Below are 24,448 nucleotides of genomic sequence, written 5' to 3' on the forward strand. Positions count from 1 at the left end.
CTAGAATTTTCCAAGAGGCGTTCATGATCAGTATTTTTAACCCATTCAAGTTCCTTAGATATATCCTTTTTGTCATATCCCTTCTCTAAAAACCTTCCTGTTAAGGTATTTGACTGTGCAACAAAGTCCTCCTCCGTGGTGCAATTACGCCTTAGGCGTGTAAATTGCCCACGGGGGATATTGCACAGCCACTGTTTGTGGTGGCAACTATCAAGAGGGATAAAAGAATTTCTATCTGTGGGTTTAAAATAATTACGAGTTTTAAAAACACCATCAGCTTTAAAAATCTCCAAGTCTAAAAATACAATATTTTCGAGTTGTAAATTCCACGTAAGGACAATGTTCTTCTCATTGCTATTTAATCTGTCCATGAAGGCTTCCAGGCTTGCCATGTCTCCCTGCCATATCATGAACAGATCGTCGATATAACGACGATAGCAAATGAGCTGAGGGGGCAAGTTTTCAAAAACCACTTCTTCCTCCCAGTGGGCCATGAATAGATTGGCCACACTGGGAGCAAACTTGGCCCCCATCGCAACTCCCTTGATCTGTAGATAAAAACTATGATTATACCAAAAGTAGTTTTTATTGAGACAAAACTTAAGACTCCTCTGAATGAACCTGATCTGTTTTCTGGGTAACTGCGATTGCAATAAACCCCATTTTACCGCACTAAGTGCGTCGGAATGATCAATAATGGTGTATAATGATCCAACATCCGCTGTAATCATTATGCATTCAGAGGAGCTTGGTAACGTTTTTAATATTTGAATAATATGTTTCGTGTCTTTAAGGAAAGATTTCGTTTTCTGAACTACTGGCTGGAGGAAAAAGTCTATGTATTGTCCCAATCTGGCCGTGATGGAATCAATTCCATTAACTATGGGACGGCCAGGTGGGTTCTCCAGTTGTTTATGTATTTTAGGCAAGAAATATATTATAGGCCTCCTACAAAACAAGGGATCTAGATACAGAGCTTCCTTGTGGGTAAGTACCTCATTATGTTCCCCCCTTGTAATTAGACTATGTAATTCCTCTTTAAATTCTAACATGGGGTCTTTTGATAAAATTTGGTAGGTGGAGCGGTCATTCAAAAGTTTTAGCATCTCGTTTTCATAGTAACTGTTGCTAAGGACCACTAAGCCTCCTCCCTTGTCCGCTGGTCGTATAACGATATCATTTCTGTTTTCCAGAGAAGCAATACCTTTTTTAATACATATTGGGTCATATGCTTTTTTATATTTTAATTTTTCAAGATCACTGCACACCATGTGCTTGAACACATCAAGGTGCTTAGTGTCTTGACCAGGTGGATTGAAGGTGGATTTATTTCTCAGAGTTGAGTGTTGGAATGCAGAGGAGGCTGAGTTACGGGTAACAGGGTTGGATAAGAAGTACTTTTTAATACTCAACTGTCTCGTAAACCTCTGTATATTAACGTAAGTTTGAAATTTATTTAAGTTCCTGATAGGAGCAAATTTTAATCCCTTATCAAGGACTTTCATTTCATCATCCGTAAGGGGAACTCCACTCAAGTTGTAAATACCCGTACCTATCTGGGCCTCTGCCTTTTTGGCTCGTCTTCCTCCTCTGCATCCTCTCTGCTTTTTCTTTTTCCCATACTCTGATTGTTGTTGTCTGGTTGGTATTGGTTCCCTCTCCAATTCTGGATTGGGGTTTCTGGGGATGGGGACTGAAATTGGGTGTGTGGTCCCCTCCAGGGGGACCTCCCCTCCTCTAAAAAATAATAGTTTTGTTGATCGTTCTCTTCAGTATGGCGGAGAGGGGTGAATCTATTTTGCGTCACTATATCTGAGTGAGATCTATACTGGGCATTATTTCCTTGTTGAAATCTGCCTCTGCCTCTACCTCTCCCCCTCCCCCTTCCTCTGCCCTTTCCTCTACTTTTGACAACCTGCCAACCATCTCCTCCGTTATTAATGGGTCTTTGGGGATGATTAAAACTAGGGGGAGGCAGGTTAGAAGAATTCTTTCTGCCTCTTCCACCCCTTCTGTCATAATTTCCCCAATTTCTGGGAGTGTGTTGTCCCTGGGAGGTTGTTAGAGGGGCATAGTAAGTTTTCTTTTTTGGGATCGCTCCACTGTTAATATTCGGTTGGGAAGGACCACTGGTTTCCATTTCTGGAGATTCTTAGTTGATCTGAAATGATTGTTGCCACTTATATATATCATTTTCATTAAAGTCCGCCAAGTCTCGCTGGAATTTACCTCTCTTTTTTTCTTGTATTTCCTTATCCCATTTTTCCATTTTTAACTTCAGGTCATTAGTTAACTTTGTTAAGTCTGGATGGTCTTTGACCAATTCGACTTTATCCTTGATGTCTTTAATTTGGGTTTCTAATATGGTCATTTTTTTCTTTTTACGATTTAATAAAAATACCAAGAGCTCTAAACCTTTATTGGTAAAGAAGTCCTCCCAATCTTTTAAGGATTCACTGTCCAATAATCCGTCGTTGGGAGGGACATCCCACCTTAAACGACGTGGGATTAGTTTGGCAGAGATATAGTGCTCAAATGACACTATGTCCCACCACACTTTAATTTTCTTCTCAAACAAAAAACCCAGTTTCTTAAACAAATATGCAAGATCTCCAGGATCTTTTGGTGTTAAGGGTTTGTTCGAGAAGACCTCATTAACCTTAATTTCTCTCTTTTCCAAATATTGGAAGACCTCCATATTCTGCAGCTAAATCAATTGGATTAAGAAAGCCAGTAAAAAATATTGTAAAAGATTCAGCTCTGAATAAATTATCAAGGACCAGCAGCTAACACTAAAAGGGTAATCCAACACCTTCACAGTAATATAGTATAAAATAGTGTAGCGCAGTCAATATATAATTAAACTCAATTGGTAATAAATAAATTAAAACCAAACAATTAATAAAAAAGGCATTATGATGAATAAAGGAGAAAGTTCATATTGGTGATATAAAAGATGATAAGATGATAAAAGAGACACAGTCCACTGGTGATCCGGTGAAAAAATAGCAGCAAGTGTGACTTCAGTGCTCATAAAATTCCCATCACCTGGCACTATCTGCCTCTCACCTCCACAACTCGACCCCAGAGGGTCAAACAGCATGAACAATCACCACGATATTCAGCCAATGATAATCCAATGGAAAACAGGACCACAGCCTCCAGCATAAAACCGCCTAGAAATCGATTATGGCAGAGGATACAGCTTCCCAGATCGTGCCCAAACATAAGGAAAAAAGGAACAGATCTAGTGCTCTCTGTTGCGGTTTAAACGATTTATTGCTCAAATAAAAGTATTGCACTTACATTATATTGCACATAAACGAGCATGTATTGCAGAGCCTGCAGCGTGCTGGATGGTGCCTGATTTCCGGGTTATTAGACAGCCTTCGGACCGTGTGACCAATCCCCCGTACGCGTTACGTCATGTGGGCGTAGACTTCTTCAGCGGGGATGCTGATAGGTCAATGGTCCGGCTCTTTATACTCTCCTTGGGCGGTACCTATTGCGTCATGTCTGGCGTTTCACCGTCGCCACGGAGATCAAACGTCTCTCTGGACAGGAAGCAGATAGGCGGGCCCAGATCGTGTTGTTTACTGTATAGATCTCCATGGGGACATTGCAATAAACAATATCAGAACAGCCGAAATTTGTTTACAGAAAAGCCCCCTCCCTTAGAGATAAGGTAGCTCCTGGGGTGGTTAATCCCCCCCCAGGTTAAGAACAATGGTATCTTTCCTTTCCTGGCAGGTTTTTATGCGTGTGGAAAGTGCGCCACTTGCAAAAGCAGTAGGAAGAACATCAAGAAACGTAAGGATTTCATTTCCACGGTCACACAAAAAAGCTATAGAAAAAAAAATCTGATAACATGTGCCACACAGGGAGTGGTTTACATGTTAGAGTGTGACTGTGGGTTACAGTACATTGGCCGCACGTCAAGAGCGTTACATGTACGTGTCGGGGAACACGTTAATAATATACGTAAAGGACTTACCACCCACAGTGTATCGAGACATTTTAAAAACTGCCATCACAAAAATCCAAGCACTTTAAAATTTTGGGGGATCGAGAAAGTTAGCTACCATTGGAGGGGTGGCAACTTCATTAGACAACTCAGCCGTCGTGAATCCTTTTGGATCTACGAGGCTAAAGTTTTAACACCCCTGGGTTTGAATGTTGACTTTGATCTTAATTGTTTTATTTCAGATAGATAAGTTTTTATGGTTATTTTTTACTTAATTTTATATCTTTTTTATTCACTTTTTATTTTAGATATATAATCAGGTTTTATGTATCTGTAGACATATTTGTAGTAATGTGCACATGTTTTTATCTAATCTGTATGTAATGTATTGTACTATGCATTGTCTTCTATGGAGTGTGCAGAGTGCTGCCATCTGGTGTCTGATAGCAGGTACAGCCGTCAGGTCCGTTTGATCATATCATAAATAATCAGTAAATGATTAATAATTGCCCTTTAGGATTAAACACCTAAGACAATACCGCATAAGTATTTGCTAAACATAAGGAATTTAATTTGTCTTATAAAGATCGTGCTGGCTGTGGGAGATATTGCAATGTCCCAATGGAGATCTATACAGTAAACAACACGATCGGGGCCCGCCTATCTACTTCCTGTCCAGAGAGACGTTTGATCTCCGTGGCGACGGTGAAACGCCAGACATGACGCAATAGGTACCGCCCAAGGAGAGTATAAAGAGCCGGACCATTGACCTATCAGCATCCCCGCTGAAGTCTACGCCCACATGACGTAACGCGTACGGGGGATTGGTCACACGGTCCGAAGGCTGTCTAATAACCAGGAAATCAGGCACCATCCAGCACGCTGCAGGCTCTGCAATACATGCTCGTTTATGTGCAATATAATATAAGTGCAATACTTTTATTTGAGCAATAAATCGTTTAAACCGCAACAGAGAGCACTAGATCTGTTCCCTTTTTCCTTATGTTTGGGCACGATCTGGGAAGCTGTATCCTCTGCCATAATCGATTTCTAGGCGGTTTTATGCTGGAGGCTGTGGTCTTGTTTTCCATTGGATTATCATTGGCTGAATATCGTGGTGATTGTTCATGCTGTTTGACCCTCTGGGGTCGAGTTGTGGAGGTGAGAGGCAGATAGTGCCAGGTGATGGGAATTTTATGAGCACTGAAGTCACACTTGCTGCTATTTTTTCACCGGATCACCAGTGGACTGTGTCTCTTTTATCATCTTTTATATCACCAATATGAACTTTCTCCTTTATTCATCATAATGCCTTTTTTATTAATTGTTTGGTTTTAATTTATTTATTACCAATTGAGTTTATTTATATATTGACTGTGCTACACTATTTTATACTATATTGCATATACACAGTGTTTGGGGTTGTAAGTAATTTTTTTGCACAGTTTTTCACGTGTGTGAAACATTAAAAAATTGCCCTGGCCTTAGATTAAAGACACCCACAAGCTATAGTAATAAATGTATTTACACACTGATTGGTGTTTAAAGTATGCTGTTTTTTGTTGATCTAGTTTCAAAGCTACTAGCTATGATAAAAATTATGGAACCAATTGTATTTTTGTAAAAAAAAAAAAAAAAGTTTGACCAGCAGTATGCACTAATTTTGGAGAAAAACATAATACAACCTGGTTTCACTGTAAGGCTTCATGTACACGGGACGTTGTTAAAAGTCCCTTGAATGCTGGCATTTTTTTTTTTTTTTTAGGACGCTTAAAATGTCCGTTGCGTCGCGTTTGCACCCGCGTTTAGTAGGCGTTTGCGTTTAAAACCGTTCCTAGTGGAAACTGGAAAAACGCGAGAGCTAAACGCGGGTCATCGCGTTCGGTCTCGTTTTTGCATTTGAAATGCCGAAAACACACGTTCGAACGCAAATAATTGCTTTCCAAAAAACGTCCCTGAACTGACTGTAAACGACCCTGTGTACATGGACAGATAAGATAACATAGAGGTGGGTTCAGGGGCTTCTGAAAAACGCCCAACTGCTCCTAAACGGCCGTTTACAAGTTGCAGTGTACATGGACCCCAAGGTAGACACCCTACAATCTAATTGCACTATCTCAAACTTTTTGTTCTATAACTTTTTCCATAAAAGCTTAGTCCCTGCCTACTTTCTGAACCTCCTTATTGGTCTGTCAAGGTAAAGTCTGGACTTGATAACAGGAGCATCCAGAAGGTGGAATTTTGCTGCTGTAGATCTATGTCTACTGAACATTTCAACACGTTTCAACATTTTCGCTAAAGATTACAAGTGCTCAGTATTAATTACTAACATCTGTGAAAGCAATTGTTTTATTGTAATTTCAGTGAAACCTCTTTTTTGGGGTCAGTTAACACCAGGCTGTAGTATTAATGCACAGTATGTGTACTGCAGTGCTGTTCATTGTAAATGGCACCCCCAATGCACCTATGCATTAGAGCTGCACGGTTCTGGAAAAATGAGAATCATTTTTTTTTTCCTGAAAGTGGGGGGTGTCATGGCGCTCTTCTAATATCCCAAGGTGGTACAAGGAATGTGGGTGGATGGGAGGGGGGGGGTTATGGGGCTGCGTGGGGGGGAACAAAGTTTGGTACTGTAGGGAAGCTATAGTCCGCGGCAGCCGGCTGAAGCGTGGAGAAGCCCTGAGAGATGCAAGAAAGGAGAGAGCGGCGCCAGCTTAGTATAGTACAAGTTTATTTAACACTGTTAAAATTGGTGACTCACTGTCCGAGGTTGGGTGAGACCGGTACACAAAGACTGTTAGGGTCATCCATCTTCCTCTTCCAGGATAGTGGTCATAGGAGAAGGTGGTGAGGTTCCAGAGGTATAGCCGAGCCGCTGTGGGGCTGCTAGTTGTCACTGGCCGCGGCGGAGCATGCACAACAGGGCTCCGGCTGCCGACTTCTGATCCCTGATGACATCACTTCCTGGCAGGAGAAAAATAGGGGTTGCACGCGTTCAGAGCATCCGTGCTCCTTCGTCAGGCGATGGGAGTGTCTCAGGTGGGGCAGGGAATTTATACCCTGTTGCCGGACTAATTGCAAAGACATCTGTCTGTGGGGGGGCGGAGCCAAAAGACTCTAAGAAAGTCATCTCAGTAAAAACACAATTGGGGATACATGTCTCTAGGAAATCCATAAAAGTACATAAACATACATAAAAATACATGATGGTATTACATAAAAGAGGACTTATAAGAATAAATCCCATAAAAACAATACTGACATGGCCATGGGGAAAATAGATCGGTAATGTGTGTATACATCTACATGAAAAAACGGTATTGGAGGGAAAAAATAAAAATAGAAATAGAAATAAAAATAGAAATAAATGTAAAGATAAAAAAAAAAAAAAAAAATATATATAAAGATAAAAAAAAAAAAATAAAATAAAATTAAATAAACATAAAAATAAAAATATATAAATAAAAATAAAAATAAAAATAAAAATGAAAATAAAAGTAAAAATAAAATAAAAATAAATATAAAACTAAAAATAAAAATAAATATAAAAATAAAAATGAAAATGAGAATGGAATACACACATACATATATACATATATATATATACACACACGTACACACATAAAAAAAAATATATATATATATATACATATATATATATATAAAAAAATATTGATGGAAAAAAAAAAAAAAAAATATATATATATATATATGTCACTGATAGGGAATGATGTGTGAATGTATGAGGTGTCACAAGTATATGTGCAATATTTTAGAGTGTGATATTGATTTCTAATCCCTCGTTTAGGCCTCCTGGCGCTAGAGTGTCCAGGGTATAAATCCATTAGTTTTCTCTGGTACACAGTCGCTTGAACCGTTCAGCAGGGGGAAAGTGTGCAGGGATGGCTTCCAATACCCACACTTTGAGTCCATCGGAGCACTTGGGATGATACTCAGTAAAGTGTCGGGGGACGCTATGTTTATCGGAACCTGTTTCAACAAGGTTCCGATGCTCTCCAAAGCGTTTGCGTAAGGTCCGTATTGTACGGCCTACATAAAGTAGGTTGCAGGGGCACACGAGGCAATAGATGACATATTCCGTCGAACAAGTGTAGAAGTCAGTGAGGTGATGGGTTTTTCCATTGTTTGTGAATTCCTTTAGACCGTGTCTCACATGTTTGCATGTTAAGCACCTGGTCTTACAACATTTGTACATTCCCTTGATTTGGAGAAAGGAGGTGAATGATGAGTTAGTTTTTGGTCTAATGGAGCGGACCTGGCTTGGTGCTATTAGAGTTTTGAGGTTTTTTGCGCGCCTGTATGAAAAACGGGGGCGCTCGGTGAGGTCTGCACGTAGGTAAGTGTCTTCCTTTAGGATTGCCCAATGTTTATGGAAAATGCGTTCCATGTGCTTGAATTTACTGTGAAACTGGGTAGTGAATCGTGCAGAGGTGGGATGATTGTTTATTTTCCTTGTATACTCCGCTCTACTTTTCTTTAAATCTTCATGCAGGTAGTGGTCAGAGACTTTTGTTATGAGTTCTTCAGGATAACCCTTTTCAAGAAATTTCTGTTTGAGTAGTGTTCCATGGTGGAGATATGTTTGGGACTGAGTGCAATTGTGTTTAAGGCGGCAATATTGGCTCTTTGGTATGTTCTGAATCCATCTGGGGTGGTGACAGCTATTGTAGTGCAGGTATGAATTTCCAGCGGTGGGTTTGACGTAATTCTGAGCACTGATTGTATTATCATGATGGTATAACTCGAGGTCCAAGAAAGTGAGTTTTTCGGCATCTGAGACTGATGTGAAGGATAGCCCCATCTGGTTGTTATTGCAGTGTTCGAGAAATGGTGGTATGAGGGAGGCAGGGCCATCCCAGATGATAACTATATCGTCGATATATCGACCAAAGAAGATGAGATGAGAAGCAAAGGGATTGTTGTGCCAAATGTATTGCTGCTCCCAGTAGCCCATAGTTAAGTTGGCGTAACTGGGGGCAAAATTGGCCCCCATGGCCGTGCCTTTGATTTGGGTGTAGAACTCGCCATTAAACTCGAAGTAATTGTAGGTGAGACAATATTCTATGAGATCCAGGAGAAAGTGTGTTTGCCGGGGATTGAGTGCAGATTCATCATTCAAGAAGAAACGTACGGCCTGAAGTCCAATGTGATGTGGTATAGATGTATAGAGAGAGACTACGTCCAAAGATAGCCAGAGATATGATGGTTGCCATGGGTAAGAGGATAATAGGTCCAGTAGATTGATGCCATCCTTAACATATGACGGAAGTTGTTGGACTATCGGTTGAAGGAAATGGTCGATATAGATGGAAAAATAACTGGAGACACTCTCCATGGCTGCAATGATGGGTCTGCCCGGGGGATGAAGGGGATCTTTATGGATCTTGGGGAGATGATAAAAATATGGCCTATGGTAAAAGTCATGTTTGAGAAATGACACTTCTGTGGAGGTGATGACATTGTCCTTTGCCGCTTTTTCAATGAGGGAATGAGCTTCCACTTTGAATTCGGGCAAGGGGTCACTGGTGAGTTTTAAGTAGGTGGAGCTATCGGACAGAAGCCTGATGGATTCTTTAATGTAGTCAGCTTTATTTTGAACGACCAGGCTACCACCTTTATCCGCTGATTTTATGATGATATTTGGGTTTTTCATGAGTTCCTTTAAAGCCGATTTTTCCATAGGTGTTAGATTGGAGGCAGGGTGTGTTTGGTCATGGGATGATTGGCACATGCGGCGTATATCAGCGTGGACCACTTGGTAGAAGCTTTGGATGTACGGACCTTTAGCAAATGTGGGGTAAAAACTGATTTGGGCCGAAACGTAGTATGCTGTATGGGTGGGGAACCAGGTAGGTTTTGGGAAAGAATGGAGACGTAATCATCAGTATCGCAAGTGTATAGATCTTCTAAATTCTCTAGAGCCTGTAGTTCTTGTGTATTGAAATGATAGTTCTGTTCAGTGGTGGGAGAACTGTCAATATCATCTATATTGGGTATTGGTGATTCCTTTATACTGTTTTTGTTTTTGTTAGCTTGAATATGGAAGAAGCGTTGCACCGTAAGGTTCCGTATGAATCTGTTCAGATCTAGGAAAAGGGTGAATGGATTGGGAGCAGCTGTAGGCGCAAAAGTGAGTCCTCGGGCTAAGAGGGATTCTTCAGATGTGGAGAGGGGGTGGTTGGAGAGGTTGAAGATTTTCATAGTCTGCGTGACTTTTCTGGTCTGTCCGTGTCTACGTTTTCCCCCTCTTCTACCTCTGCGATGAATTTTCTTTTTGAGCAGGGTAGGGGGGTTTGTACTAAAAAAGACTGGGGGGAAGAGGGAGCTGGTAAGCTTATAGGGGGTGTGTTGGGTGTAGCATTAGGGGGCTCCTGTGATTGGGGAACTGAGTTCACTCCTGTGGTAGGAGGGTCAGTGGTTAATACATGGTATTGCGTGTCCTCTGTTCCTGAGCTGGTTTGGTTGGGTGGGCCGGGTTCAGATGTATGGTGTTGTTGAGCTGTGGGCATGATATGCTGTTGCCCAGTATTGTCAAGTGGATGGGGTGTGCTGGAATCTATTTTTGATCTGGTAGCCTTTTTGCTCCTTTGGCGAGGGACTTCTGCTTGACGACTGCATGGTGTAGAGCAAGGTTGGGACGGAATAAGGGGTTTAGGGGGGTCCTTTCCACGTGGTGGTAGGTTGCTGGAAGAACAATTGGTCTGTTTGGATGATGCACGTACCCTCTTAAGTAGCGAGTGTGTGGGAACTGGCCGACAGTCCATGAGGGGGACTGGGCCTATAGCGGTGGTGGATGGGAGGGAAGATTGTGTGGATTGCCGGCTGACAGGGCGACAGTCCATGAGAGGGACTGGGCCTGTGGCGGTAGTGAGAGGGGGGGACTGTGTGGATTTCCAATTGAAAACTTTTTTCTGAGCATAGTCATCTACATCCCTTCGTATTTTCTGCAATTTGTTTCGAAGGAGGGAATCTTCTAGAAATTTTGTGTTTAATTTAAGTTTTCTGAGCTGAGTTTTTTTTTTTTTTTTTTTATCTTTACATTTATTTCTATTTTTATTTTTTCCCTCCAATACCGTTTTTTCATGTAGATGTATACACACATTACCGATCTATTTTCCCCATGGCCATGTCAGTATTGTTTTTATGGGATTTATTCTTATAAGTCCTCTTTTATGTAATACCATCATGTATTTTTATGTATGTTTATGTACTTTTATGGATTTCCTAGAGACATGTATCCCCAATTGTGTTTTTACTGAGATGACTTTCTTAGAGTCTTTTGGCTCCGCCCCCCCACAGACAGATGTCTTTGCAATTAGTCCGGCAACAGGGTATAAATTCCCTGCCCCACCTGAGACACTCCCATCGCCTGACGAAGGAGCACGGATGCTCTTAACGCGTGCAACCCCTATTTTTCTCCTGCCAGGAAGTGATGTCATCAGGGATCAGAAGTCGGCAGCCGGAGCCCTGTTGTGCATGCTCCGCCGCGGCCAGTGACAACTAGCAGCCCCACAGCGGCTCGGCTATACCTCTGGAACCTCACCACCTTTGACCACTATCCTGGAAGAGGAAGATGGATGACCCTAACAGTCTTTGTGTACCGGTCTCACCCAACCTCGGACAGTGAGTCACCAATTTTAACAGTGTTAAATAAACTTGTACTATACTAAGCTGGCGCCGCTCTCTCCTTTCTTGCATTTTTTTTTTTTCTTGCTTAAAATAATTCTCTCATGATTCTGAAGAACCTTTTTATTGTAAAGATTTACAGCCTCTGAACATTAGGTTATCAAACAAGGTGGCAATGAAATAAGACAATAGTCTTTGCTTCAATCAAATTGAAAGAAATGTAATGAAAAATAATGAAATGTTTAAAAAAATAAATAAATTACATTAAGTTCTATTAGGGTTTTTTTTTTTTTGCACTCGCCGACACCAATTACCGATACCTACCACAACTTTTTTGTTTACAATTCAGCTGCTAGCAATGGTACAGAGCATTGAAAATGTATTTTACAAATTAAATAAATTGTTTTTTTTTTAATTGTGCGCTTTTTTTCAAAATTAAACTTGCAAATATATGTTAAAGGTATAAACAATATAACAAAAAAAAAAAAAGAAAAATTCAGCAGGAAAATAATAATTAAATGAAGAAGGAGAATAAGGAGTTAATAAGGCTATAGTAAATTAAAGGTAAATAAGGGGTTAAATAGAGAAACAATTTAATAATAAAAAAAAATATATATATTTTTTTTACTTGACAGGGTGGCTTTAAATTGGCTTCATTTGCAGACCAAAGTTCATCCCTTCGATCTGGGCAGATAAGAAGATACAGTGTTTCTTTTTATCTGTCTCTTTCAGTGGCTGAGCAATGTTGTTGATAAACATTGCCGGGTGCTTTTTTTTTAACAGCTGTGAGCAGGGGAACTCCTCTGACAGCTGAAAGAGTCATCAGTTGTTAAAGCGGAGCTCCACCCAAAAGGGGAAGTTCTACTTTAAGGACTTGTTCTCCTCTCCTCTTAAGCAATTGGCACTTTTGAGGACCGGGTACCAGATTTTGACAGGTACCAGCTTCCCACTTCTGTTACGAGCGCCACGGCGCTTGGCAACGGAAGTTCTCCTTCCTTCTTCTCCCTGCGGTCTTCTGGGACACTGACAGGTCCCAGAAGACTGCATCCACCACTCATGATGTGCAGCTCGACTTGCGCAGGCGTAGTGGGCACCCGGCTGTGACAGCTTGTGGCTTCATAGTGAAGATGCCGGCGCCGGGGACCGAAGACAGCGGGTGAGACCGCCTGCCTGGGGTGAGCTCACTGCTGGATCCTGAGACAGGTGAGTGGCTGTTTTTTAAAAGTCAGCAGCTACAGATTTTGTAGCTGCTGACTTTTATTTTTACCAGGTGGCTCTAACTCCTCTTTAAGCAAGCGGCGGCCCTTCAGTCTGCCAAACGTGTGAATTCACGTCAGGCCCGGTGGGCCCTTTTCTTTTCCCGTTTCAATTTTATTTTGTCATATATTCCAGGACACAAGAACAAAAAAGGTGATGCTCTTCCCCATCAGTTTATATCCTCTGAACTTGTCCAGCCCCACTAGGCAGTACATAATCCCCCCCCCCCCCCACAAGATTATAGCACAGATCTCCACTGCTCTACAATAGTTACAAGGAACTCAATCCCGCTTACCTTGAGGCAAGAAGAAACCCCCAGGCCATCTGTTTGTGGCCCTGGGACTAAGGAAAGCAGTACTTCACTGGGCGCACAATGGAGTACTCTCCGGGCATCCAGGCATTACCATCATTCTCAAGTCCTTGCAATGTCATGTTTGGTGACCGGGAACTAAAAAGGATACAATAGACTATGTAGCTACCTGTCCAACCTGTGATGCGAAAAAAGTAACTTGCACACTACCTCCTGGATTACTTCAGCCACTAAGCACACCTCTGCAGCCCTGGACCCATATTACTATGGATTTTATTACAGACCTTCCTAAATCTGATGGTATGACTGCTATATGGGTCATAGTGGAACGTTTTTCCAAGATGTCTCACTTTGTACCACTGTCAGGACTACCTTCAGCTCCAATTCTCTCTGCACTCTTCCTATCCAATATCTTCAGGCACCATGGGATATCTATCAGCATAGTCTTGGACCGTGGTTCCCAGTTTGTATCCCAATTTTGCAGCCCTGCAGCCCTGGACCCATATTACTATGGATTTTATTACAGACCTTCCTAAATCTGATGGTATGACTGCTATATGGGTCATAGTGGAACGTTTTTCCAAGATGTCTCACTTTGTACCACTCTCAGGACTACCTTCAGCTCCAATTCTCTCTGCACTCTTCCTATCCAATATCTTCAGGCACCACGGGATATCTATCAGCATAGTCTTGGACCGTGGTTCCCAGTTTGTATCCCAATTTTGGAGATTATTTTGCAAAAGTTTAAGGACTACGGTGTATCTCTCTACTTCACACTACCCACAAACTGATGGACAAACTGAGCGTATGAACCAGACCCTAGAGACCTATCTTCGTCATTATGCCAACTCACTACAGTCCAATTGGTCCAAGGTTTTGCCTTTAGCAGAATTTGCCCTCAATTCTCGTTGGCATAGTGCACTGCATACTACTCCATTCTATGCAGCCTTAGGCTATCACCTTCGATCCTTTCCCTTGCTGCAACCATCTTCTGGCGTGCCGGATTTGTTGCTGCACTTGAGGAAGATCCGTGTCCTGTTACAGAAAGCTTCTTGGAGATATAAAGTTCATGCCAATAGAAGAAGATGTTACTTATATCTGTACGCTGTAGGAGATAGAGTCCGGCTATCTACTAGAAATCTTCGACTTAAAAAACCATCGGCCAAATTGGGCCTTCTTTTCATTGGACCCTACAGAGTATTTTCTCGAATTGGACTGGTAACGTATCGTTTACAGTTACCTGCCTCTCTTTAAATAAACCCTGTTTTCCACACTTCCCTCCTCAAGTAGGCCATCTTCTACTGATACTCCAGGGTGGTCCGGCCACCACCACCCCTTCTTATTGATGGACAACACGAGTATGAGGTGTTTAAGATCCTCGATTCTAAAAGACAGAGTCGTGGTCTTCAGTACCTTGTCCACTGGAGGGGATAGCCTATTACTGAACGCTCTTGGGTTCCTGCAAAGGACATATATGCCCCTGCTCTAATACGAGCCTTCTATGCAGCCTCCCTCTCTAAACCCCACTATGTCCCCAGAGGGGTCCGTTTGAGGGGAGGCTCTGTCAAGTACCTGTTGGAACAGCTACGGTTCAGGGTTTGAACCTGGGTCTCTGGTGCGGAACTGCACACACCTAGCCTTTCAGCCTCTGGAAGGTCTTGGTTTCTGCTGCAAGTTTTTTGTACTGTGCAACTCTCCTCATGGACACTTCAGCTCCTCCTGCCAGCCAGCTGTAGAAGATCTGCAATTATTTCAGGCTTTAAATACCGTACATTTCCTGTGCTATGGGCCTGGTGATTTGGGTTAGTTACTGTCTGAGCTGCCTCTGTGTTATGTGCTGGATTTACACAGTGACTCTTGTCTTTTTCCTGACCATTCTTCCACCTGATGATTTTGTACCTTGCTGCCCGTTCGTGTCTTGACCTCTGCCTGCCTCCCTACTACTCTCCCAGATCCCAACTTTGTACCTCGCATCTATATCTCAGCCGACCTGCCTGACCAGGTCTTTGCCTAATCCTCAGCCTAAGATCCACTTCGAACTCAGCCTATTACAGGTGCATCACAACTGACCAAGAATATGTGCGTGAATACGCAAAAAGCATTTCTGCAATAAGTGGCTTATTCAAAAAAAAGAAGTGAAGATGGGACAATTTAATTATTGTTATTAATAATTTTGTATTTTGTATGCGTCAGTTCAGAAAATGTAAACTGCATAAGGACACAGCTTTACCTGGCTGCATACTTTTATGTGAGTTCTAAGAAATGAAATACAAGCTTATAATAATTGGCTTCTGCCTGTTCTGCTAAAAGTACTTGTCCCCATAGCAGAATAATAGATGGCTGATGCATAATTATTTTAGCCTCCTGGTTACTCAGGGAGACAAAATTGCAAGCATTACTTAGTACAGAGCACAAGGGCATGAGTCAAAATATACCAAATTTTTAAAGTTCAGTTTGGGTAAAAGAGGCCATTCAAAACAATATTAACATAGTCAAAGTTATATATTTCTCAGAGGATGCATGAAGATAACAGGAATGCTCACTTTCTTGCCCTCACTAAAGAAAAGGATTACAAAATCAGGGACCCAGCCATTAGACTAAGTATTACTAAAAACAGATCGTGGATTCTCCCATCCACAAAACACCACACAATGAAGTAAAGTTCTTAACAGGCAAGCGCCAAGCAGCTGTTTCAGAAGAAAGTTTGCAGTAGGCTGTAAGGTGGGATTCTCTCTAGCTACATGAGCATGAAAATATGCCACCCACATCCCAAAAAAGGAACAGTGTTTAAAGCTTTACTCAACCTCCACCCTGTGTTTTTTTCTAAACCTGCGGCCTCCTATAAAAAGTGATGCAAGTATTCCAAGAGGCTACAGAACCAGATACCGGTCATTCTGACCTAGGTCAGAATTGTGGCAGGGTAAAAAGCTACAAATTAAATAAATAGGGAAAAAAAACCTCTGAAAATGATGCTGGGCTGAGATATATACAGTACCTGGAAACTACAGGCCAGTCAGTCTAACATCCATAGTTTGTAAATTATTGGAAGGGATGATAAGGGACTATATCCAATAATTTGCTGATGAAAACAGTATCATTAGTAGTAAACAGCATGGATTTATGAGGGATCGTTCTTACCAGACCAACCTGTTAACATTCTACGAGGAATTGAGCTGCCATCTAGATAAAGGAAGGTCTGTGGATGTCGTGTATTTCGATTTTGCAAAAGCATAATCACAGCAAGATATGAAAACCTTACTGAAGGACATCAACAAAATAATGGGATGGGCAAATGAGGCTTAATGTTGAAAAACATAAAATAATGCATTTGGGTGATAAAAGTTTGCTAGGGGGAGAGGGGGAGGTAATCCAGGATGGCAAAAGATCTGGGGGTCCTAGTAGATGACTGCAAGCAAAGGAAGCCAAATATTAGGATGCATAAAAAAGGGTATTTACTCAAGAGATAAAACGATAATTCTTCCACTTTACAAGACTCAGGTCCGGCCGCATCTTGAGTATGATGTCCATTTCTGGTTACCATTCCTTAGGAAGGATGTACTGAAACTATAGAGAGTCCAGAGAAGGGCAACAAAGCTAATAAAGAAACTGGGGGACCTCAGTTATGAGGAACGACTACAAACATTAAACTTTTTCTCTCTGGAGAAGAGCTGCTTGAGAGAAGATATGATAGCAATATACAAATACCCTAATAGCGATTTTAGCCTAGGGGAAAAAAAAGCTTTTCTGTGGCAGGGAGTTTAAAAGGACAAGCGGCCATTCATCAAAGCTGGAAAAGAAGTGGTTTAACCTTAAACTGCGGGGTTCTTTACTGTTAGAGCTGTAAGGATGTGGAACTCCCTTCCACAAGCAGTGGTATCAGCAGTGTCAATAGTTAAAAAAAACTATTACATGGGCATCTTAATGATCACAACATACAGGGCTATGGGAATTATTATTGACATAAACTCACGCACACACCCACACAAGTTGAACTGGATGGACTGGTGTCTTTATTCAACCTTACCAACTATGTAAATATGCTTGCTGAAGGGGGGGGGGGGGTGTTAAAGCAGAACCCACTTCCTTTTAAAAAATGAATTCCGCTTTATGCAACACGAGTGCTCCAAACACTCATTTTAAATCTTCTGATGAACACAGATGCAATGCTATGCAGGCTCCTTAGAAAAAAATAATAAATAATAATTTTTTTACCTGCAAAAAATGTGCATGTATTTTATTCTAAGGTGAACCTATGGTTTATTGAAACCTGGCTTCAAGGGTTTTCCTCTCCAGCTTCCCTCTCCTATGGTGTGTGACGGTGGCGGGTATCAGATCCCTGCCCTTCTCAATAACTCGTGACCAGGGGCCAGGCAATCTTACACCCTGCCGTCACTTGCGTAACAATGCCACTCTCAGCTGCACCCAGCACATAGATTTTCCAGCTTGCGGGATCACAATCTAAATGCCAGCAGGCTGAGAGCGATTGTCACCGGGCTAATTTAGGCAATTAACCCTTTCACTGCCACCAACGCTACGTTAGGATGAGCCCAGCGGACGCTCGTAATTTTAGAAATACCAATTATGACTTTAGAATCATCATCTGTAACACGCGCTGTCACCACAGACAGGAATGTTCAGAGGATTTATTCTATACAGTAGTACTCTTCAAGAGACAGGTTCGTTGTTAGTTTGCATTAAGAGCTTAGGGACAAGATTAACACTTTTCAAAATAAAGTTTAATAAAAAGGTTAAAATTGGTGCAAATAAAATATTTACAGAAAAAAGTGTTTCAACGAAATAGAAACATAATTCAGCAATTTAGAAAAATAAGATAGAGTTTAGAAAGAGGAAATACTTGCATTCAATGTCCTTAGGTTATCAATGTTCAGAAGCTGAGCATGTGTGATTGGTCCTCAAATGTGATGTTACCATGAGAACTGTCTAACCCTATCTGCCTCTCTCTTTTTCTCTGAGACCACAGGGGGTGTTAACAGAGGTCCCTGACCAATAAACACAGTGGCCATGGGCGGCCCTAAGGTTTAGACAATACCAAGGAACCTCCCGTATAGACAGATTTATAACATAAGTCATATCTTCCAATATCTACCAGCTGCCTTCTTGAAACTGATATATTATTGTGCAGTATTGAAATTTATATTCATAGACACCAAACACAGGTTATCTCATAATAACCTCTGACCCGTAAGGCACCTGACAGCTCGCTTGTCTTACCTAGGAGCTAATGTGGTCATGTATGATCTCGTTCTGTTCAGTATTTTATTTTGCATGTAACTATACCCTTTCTAGAAACATATCTTGTTTGTGTTTAAAGTTATGATGTTGTGTGTGAATGTGTTCAGTTAACAGAGCTCTTGAATGGCTCTGTTTTACGACCCGTTAGCCTTATGGCTTTGCTCAGATTTACGACTGGCCTGTTCTGGAAACACAACATATGCCAGGCGTCCTGTCTGCTGAGATAAGGTTCTTTGAAGGGCCGTTTCTTTGAAGCCTCTGCATTCCTAAGTTAATTAATGGAGGTAGGGAAGGGTGAGGGGCTGTGTGAGTGAGGATCTCTTGTAAACTGTCATGGCTGAGCTCTGAACAACATGGTTGCCGTGACAAAATGGTATATCCAGTGCAGGATATCATCACATGGTGTCCTTCACTGGACTCACTTACCAAGACACAGTGGACAAAAAAAAGGTAACGTTTGACTTCTTTCCCCCCAAAGCACTTTCCAAGTTCTTCCTACACCACCCTCCATTATTTTGAAGCTCACAGTTTTCATTTTCTTCTCCAGTTTCTCTAGATTGCAGTGATTATTGACCTCCTGGCGGTGTGATGCTTCCCTCAAATAGGTGGAATCTAGAGGGAGGTTCCTTCTGCGCTATTCATGTATTACTGTGACAGGCAGCAGGAACCTCTTCCTGCCATTTAGGGCTGCTGTTCACATGCCCCATACAGCCTTCCTGACAGGGCCATCCCCAGAAATTATTGAAACAATATTTTTGCTAAATATACAATATAATCAATGCTAGCCCATGCAAACACAACATAACTTACTAAATTCTTGTTAAATCTAAAGGGTAAAACTGTACTGCATTAACCGCTTCCCGACCACCCGCTGCCTTTTTACTGTGGCAGGGTGGCTCTCCTGCGCAAATGGACGTAGACCTACGTTGGTCGCACGCGGGAAGCTAGGGGGCTCCCGAGCGCTGCCAGCGGCGCGCTCCTGCCCCCACTCGGCAGCGGGGAAGCTGATGCACGGGTCAGACAGCTCCAATTGCCGCCTGACACCCGCGATCGTTCCCCGCTGAGAGAAGAGAACGCTCAGCTGTTGTAAACACAGTGGACCGTCCTTCTCCCTGGAATGATCATAGAGCCCATGTGATCCTTCTATATAGGATTACAGGTCTCTATGGTCATTCCACACACCACGCCCCCTCAAAGTTAGAATCACTCCCCTACGCACATTTAACTCCTTGATCACCCACAATGTCAACCCCTTCCCTTCCAATGTCATTATTACAGTAACAGTGCAAATTTTAGCACTGATTACTATAGTAATGTCACTGCTCCCCCCAAAAGTGTCAAAAATTTCAGTTAGGGGTCCAATCTGTCCAATGTCGCAGTCCCGCTAAAAATCGCAGATCGCCACCTTTATTATTAAAAAAAAATAAAAAAAATAAAAATGACATAAATCTTTCCTGTAGTTAGTAGACGCAATAACTTTTGTGCAAACCAATCAAAATACACTTATTGTGATTTTTTTTACCAAACATATGTAGCAGAAAACAAATTGGCCTGAAATGTTAAAGAATTTTTATTTTTTATTTTTTTTTTGAGAATGTTATATAGCAGAAAGTGAAAAATATTGTAATTTTTCAGAATTGTCGCTCTTTTTTTGTTTATAGCTCAAAAAATTAAAATCGCACAAGTGATCAAATATCACCAAAAGAAAGTTCTATTTGTGGGAAAAAAAGGACATAAATTTTATTTAGGTACAGCGTCGCAAAACTGCGCAATTGTCCGTTAAAGTAATGCAGTGCCGAATCGCAAAATATGGCCTGGTCATTAAGGGGAAAAATCTTCCGGTCCAGAAGTGGTTAAGAAGCCCACCTCACCACCTGCCCCCTGGACTCTGTTCCCTCATAACTATTACAGCACTCCTCCTACTCTGTTCTAGACACTCCAATTCCCATCTTTAATCTCTCCCTCTCTACTGGAACCTTCCCCATCCCTCCCAAGCATGCACTGGCCACCCACATATGTGAAAACCCCCTCAATGAAATACTAAAACCTAAACCTCATTAACGACTTGTTCACTGCTAATACCGATGGCTACTACTCAATACTTTTACTATTAGACCTTTCTGCTGACTTTGATACAGTTGACCACTCACTCCTCCTCATAAAACTCCATTACCTTGGCCTTCACAACTCTGCTCTTTCCTGGATCTCCTCCTACCTATCTTTTCACCTACAATTATACACCTTCCAATACCATCTCTACATACTGTGATATGGTGAGGCTCTGTCACTTTGGAAAAAGGTTGAAAATGGACAAAGAGTTTGCATGTCTGCTGACTGCAGAGCTACAGAACTTAAGTTGTGAGAAGAAAAAACTTCTCTGGCAGCTTTCTCTGGAATTTGCTATTTCTGGATGAGGCTCTGTAGTTTGGAGATTCCTTTGAGTCTTGGGTGGGATGGTGATCTCCAACCCTGAGTCCTGGTGTTGTGGAAAGCCAGCAGGGTGTTCGCCCACAGCCCATATATAAGAGGGGCTGGTAAGAGTAGTAGAGGGTAGAAGGTGGAGAGTAAGCAGCTTACTGGTGTTTTTTAAAAAAGATCCTGGTCAAAAAAACTGTCTGCCCTGTGGAAGACTGCAGCCCGTGAAAGGGGGATTCTATGCCCAGGGACTGGGAAAGGCTGGCCAGCTATGTGAGTCTGTGAGGTTGAGGAAGTCAGTGAGTCCAGGGGGCTGCAAGGAATCTAGAAGTCTGTTGGGAGCAAGCAGAGGTACCGCTGACAAGAGAGAGCCAGGTTGGTTGGTAAGTTTTTCATTTATATGTGCTATATGAAGTTGAAACCCCTGCGTGGGAATCCTGGATGGACTTTTTGTTTTGTTTTGCCTTTTAATAAAAGTGGGCTACCAGGCCCTTAACGATAATGTCTGCGTGACATGGACTCACTGCACAAAAATAGCATCTACCACTGAGCTAAACACCCCCAACATCACAATACATAAATAATCAGTTTGCGCTTGGGTGATAGAAAAAAAAAAATTACAGCAGTTAGCGAAAAAAAGTTCTGATACTGGATTAAAAATAAAATAAAAAAATCTAGAATTGCAGGGCTAATATATCATACCAAAAATGTCAAGTCATACACCAAAAGATCACATTAGTTTATAAATATATATCTGACAAAAATGAATTTGTGTAAGAACCGCATTCAATAGATATGTGCAAATAATAAAGTCTGTCAATCTGTGCCAGTTAGAAAATCCACACAAAGAGCAACAGAGAAATCGGTGAAATGAACATTAATAAAATGGCATAGTCAATATACTGTAGGTGTCAGGGAACTAGCCGGAGAATAATCACTCATAGACCTGGCACATTAGCCAGTTCTCAACATGGCCGCGCCCGCATGAATACGCACACACGTATTGCAAACGCACGTCCGCTAGATCGAAGACGTGTGCGTGCTGGCGCACAAAGTGGACGTCCACTCCCAGCACCCTCTGGCCTTTAAAAGGATATCTGTGGCACATGAACATTGCTGACTGGTCTTCAGCTTCCTGTTTCCTGTTTCCAGCTTCGTGTATTTGCTGCTGCTTCTGATCACCTGTTGTCAACCCGGGTTGTTCTTGGATTCCTCTTGTCTCGCTCCCAGCTCTGGCCTCAGATTGTTCACAGATCTTCTCTTGTCATCTGTCCTGTGTATGACCCCAGCTTGCCTAACCACGACTCTGCTATCCAATCTGCTGACCACTGGCTTACTGACCTCTGCTTCTGTCCCTGACTACGCCTTCGGCTGTGCCTTGTCTGCTGTGATCTGCCTTGGTGCCCACCTGCTGTACCCAGCCTGCAGAACCTGCTTCCAGTACTTACCTGTTGATCCTGCCAGCTGCACTCTCCATTACAAACTACTTTCAGGCGTGTGCAGTCTGCAACTTCCACAGCACTCCTGGGTCCTAGTGCTCACCTACTCTAGTGTTCACCTGCAGAGAGATCTACCTACCACCAACCCTCATCTGGGGCACAGCTGGCAATCCCTGCTACTTTGGGCTTCGTGCTTCCTGTTACCACCTTCAGGGACACCGAGCACTCAGCCGCACGGAGAGCCCTCTCAGCATTTCGGCTTCAGGACCAGGTACGTGACAGTAGGTATCCAATCAATATAGAATCATGCAGGACACAATAACATAAAATATCTGAAGAGTGTTGAAAGCAATATCTCCACACATCACACCAATCCGCTTACTGGAAACGTTTGACCCTCTAACTGAGTGGTCTATAGCGTTGGTGGGAGTAGTGCTCCCAAGGTTCCAAAGGCAAAACTCCTTTTTCTACTCAAAAGGAAAATACACTTACAAACAGATACATATAAAAAGGGATGCCCACAGTGTAACATTAAAATAGAACCATTTTATTATAATAACCAGTGCGCACTCACATAAAACAAAAAGGGTGTACCGCTTATAAGGTAGAACGTCCAGATGTCATGACAGAGCCTGGGAAAGGGAAACATCGGTGACTGTGTGTGATGACATCACGTAACCCCTCCTATGTGTTTTGTCATAGATGATGTCCTCAGGGGGTGTGGCTGGACATACCTCATCACACTCAGTATATAAATGTAACGCTGAGCGCTCCGATCCCTGCTCCTGGACCGGAGCGCTCGCGGCGTTCATCCCAGATCCACTCACCTGTGCCCGCTCCAACTCTCTCCTCCGCTCCCCGCTCACGTGGTTCCCGCCGTGCGCGTCCCTGCACCATAGGGCGCGCGCGCGCCGGCTGTTTGAAATATAAAGGGCCAGTGCACCAGTAATTGGTGCCTGGTCCAAATCTCCCTTCCTGTTTCCTGTTCTCTGTTTCCTGTTTCATATATAAGTGACCTGCCCCTTCTTGCCCTTGCCGGATCTCTGTTGCCTTGTTGACTTAGTGAAAGCGTTACCTGTGTTATCCTTTGCCTTTGCTAACGACTACCGCCTCTGAACCTGTCCTGCCTGCCCTGACCTTTGCTACGTCTGACTACGCCTCTGCCTGTCCCTCTTGTACTACGCCTATATCAGCAGTCGGTGAGGTTGAGCCGCTACCAGAGGACACGACCTGGTAGTTACCGCCGCAGCAAGCCCATCCCGCCTTGCGGCGGGCTCTGGTGAAAACCAGTAACTACTTAGAACCGATCCTCTGGTACGGTCCACGCCAATCCCTCACTGACACAGCGGATCCACTCCTTGCACCGCTCCTGCTACCAGTCCGGACCCTGACAGTAAGATCCGGCCATGGATCCCGCTGATGTGCCTCTGCCTAGTATCGCGGACCTTACTACAGTTGTGGCCCAGCAGTCGCAGCAGATCGCTCAGCAAGGTCAACAGCTGGCACAGTTTACCGCCATGCTGCAGCAGCTTCTTCCAGCACAGCAGCAGCCGCCTCCACCGCCTGCATCTGCTTCACCACTGCAGCCTGTGGCCGCCGCCACTTCTAGAGTTCGTCTGTCCATGCCGGCCAAGTACGACGGTGATCCCAAGTTGTGCCGTGGATTCTAATCCCAATGCTCCCTTCACCTGGAGATGTCGGCTGACCAGTTCCCCTCGGAGCGAGCCAAGGCGGCATTTGTCGTTAGCCTGCTTTTGGGGAAGGCCCTGGCCTGGGCTACACCGCTTTGGGACCACAACGATCCTGCCACTGCCAGTGTCCAGAGTTTCTTTCAGGAATTCCGGAGTGTTTTTGAGGAGCCAGCCCGGGCTGCCTCAGCAGAGACTGCATTATTGAACTTGTCCCAGGGGAGTTCCTCTGTCGGAGACTATGCTATCCGTTTCCGCACCCTGGCTTCGGAACTCTCCTGGAATAACGAGGCACTCTGTGCTACCTTTAAGAAAGGCTTGTCCGGCGCCATAAAGGACGTCCTGGCCGCACGAGAAGTCCCTACCAACTTGAGTGACCTCATCCATTTGGCCTCCAGGATTGAACTGCGTTTTACTGAGCGACGAGAGGAACTGCTACAGGAAAAGGGAAGTGCTCGTCCCAGACGCTTTCCTC

This window comes from Pelophylax lessonae (genome assembly GCF_965119305.1).
Source record: "Pelophylax lessonae genome assembly, chromosome: 4".
In the NCBI taxonomy this organism is placed as follows: domain Eukaryota; kingdom Metazoa; phylum Chordata; class Amphibia; order Anura; family Ranidae; genus Pelophylax; species Pelophylax lessonae.